The following is a 2,519-nucleotide window of genomic DNA, read 5'->3' on the forward strand; positions in this document are numbered from 1 at the left end:
AGCTGCCAGTATCTCTCTGCCACTGTTGTCCATCCTCTGAAGAGCTCAAGGAAGTGCACCTGGGCCTCCCTCCCTCCCTCCCTCTGTTCTATCTTCTCAACAACCCAATGAGGTAAGTTAGGCTGAGCAAGTGGCTGGCCCCAAGTCATGTGGTAAACTTCCTGGTGGATCTAGAGCCAGGCCATAACCATGCTGGGTCTCTTATTTCTGCCACCAGCTAAATTAGGGAGACTGGAGGAGGGAAGAGGGTAGTGAGGAAATGAGGAGAGATGGGTTCTGGTGGGGTTCCCATTAGTCTCAGGATCACACAAGCATTGTGGATCTTCCCCAATTTCACCTCATCTCCCACCAGCCATTTCTGATTTTGGAAAAATTATTCCTGGGACTGCAGGACCCCCATGAAGGAACAGCCGCAGTGGGCTGCAGTGGGCTGCAGTGAGAAGAGGGAGGAGGGCAGCCTTGCTGCTTCCTTTCTGAGACCACGGGAAAGGCCCTTCCAATCCCCTCTCCCACGGCAGCTCTTAGTCCACGGGGGGCCCACAGCCCCAGGGACACACTTTTCTGAGATCGTAAAGGAATGGAGGGGAGCGAGCGGCCCAGAGAGCCTGTCCAAGCATTACAAGCTCACCTTCAGCTCCATCGCCAGTTTTGGTTCAATGGCTGACCCAGTTGATGGGGCTCTTATACATGCCTCATTCATTTGTGTTTCAAGTCACTGAATCCGGTTCCTTGCTGCGGTGTTTCTAATGTGCATAGAACTCTCTTGATTTTTGCATGGAGCTCCACATGAGCAGAAACTCTACTTACTTCAGTGTTCTGTACCCTGACATGCCTTCCACTCGTGACAAGGGGCATTCTATCCTCTGTGCTCAAGGGCACAGACGTCCTTGGTTTGGGAAGGCAGACCACCATGGCTACCATCTGAAACTATCTTAATAGTAGCCAAAGGAAGACTTTATTCCAGAAGCACTCAAGGTTCATACAGACGCTCTTGAAAAACCCATCCAGGGGATTCTTGAATAGGCTGATAGGAGTGGATCGGGTTGGGGAAACGTTTGGAGCCCTTTGAGGTGGAGGGGGATGCACTTGCCCCTCTTTGCTCTCCAGTTCGGACTCAATGTGGCTTAGAACATTGTTCTCCCCTCTGTTTTCTCACTACAACAACCCTGCGAGTTAGGCCAGGCTGAGGGTTTGTGATGGGCCCAAGGTCACCCAGTGAGCTTCCATGGTAGAAATGGGGAAACAAACGCAGGTCTACCAGGATCCTAGCCCAGTACGGTGACCATGGATTTTGTTTGCCTATTTGTTTTAAACCTATCTTAATAGGTTCAGGGGTACTTTGCACCTGATAGCTGCATGAGGGCCAAGTTTGATGTCGCACTTCTTGGTGAGCTGGGCTGGAGTTTGCTGCAGACAGAGCTCCTCCGTGGGGCAAATAAACCCCCTCCAGGGGCCCTTCCAGGCTGGGGGAAGGTTCAAGCCCCACCCTCCAAGGCCCCAGCCTGAAATGGACCCCTCTGGCACTTTGAAAATTAGTTCTCAAGAGCTGCTGAGTGTCTAGGGGGAATGAGAGTTGGATCAACTCATTCAAAAATGTCCCATTGAGCAATGGCTCATGACTGAATGTTAGTTTCTGCAGAATGCTGTTTTGTTTGCTGCCAGTTGCCTCGATGGCCTTTTCAGGCGGAAAGGCAGTTTAAATAAATGAATTCAGACAACATAAAAGAAGCCTGTGCTCTTTAAACAGAAATGCAGCTGCTTTTTAAAAGTCTGTGAGGTTTTTTAATCCTGGGGTAAATCTAGAACAAGGGAGTGCTCATGCTGACCCCATCCAGTAGGAATAAACTGAGAAGGGGAAAAGAAAACACATCTTCCTGTTCTCTCCCCACCCACTCCGGGGGCTTATTACAGCATGTGTGTATGTGTGTGTGTGTGTGTGTCCATGTGTGTGTGTGTGTCCATGTGTGTGTGTGTGTGCGTCCATGTGTGTGTGTGAAGGGGCTTGGTTTTGATCAGACAATGTAATCAGGGAGAAAGCCATTGTGGCTTAGTAGTTAAAACTGTGGATTCAGGTTGGGTTCAGATCCCTATTCTACTTTAAAGCTTGTTGGATGACTTAGTGTCAGACTCTTTCTCAGCATAAATAAACCTCACAGGGTGGCTGTAAAGATAAAATGGAGAAGCAAAGAGAACTATTTCTGTTGTCCCTTGGAGGAAGTGTGGAGCAAACATTTGGCTGAGGAATAGATGGGGGAGGGTTAAACCCTTCCATCATGGGCCAAGTACAAGCCAGGGGACTGCACAGCTGCTATTGCCCCTTACCAATGCCAGGAAGACACATGCACAGTTCTCAGAATATCAGATCTGTCTTGGTCACAGTGTATCCAGCGTTGCTAAGCGAAGCAAGACTGTGCCTGTTCAGTTCCTGGATGGGAGACTGCCTGTTATCTACGTCCGCCTGACGCGGTGCTTGGAGTGCCAGACCAGGACCGAGGAGCCCCAGGATCGAATCCCCACTC

The sequence above is a fragment of the Gekko japonicus genome, unplaced genomic scaffold (genome assembly GCF_001447785.1).
Source record: "Gekko japonicus isolate JY-2015 unplaced genomic scaffold, Gekko_japonicus_V1.1 scaffold545, whole genome shotgun sequence".
NCBI lineage: Eukaryota > Metazoa > Chordata > Lepidosauria > Squamata > Gekkonidae > Gekko > Gekko japonicus.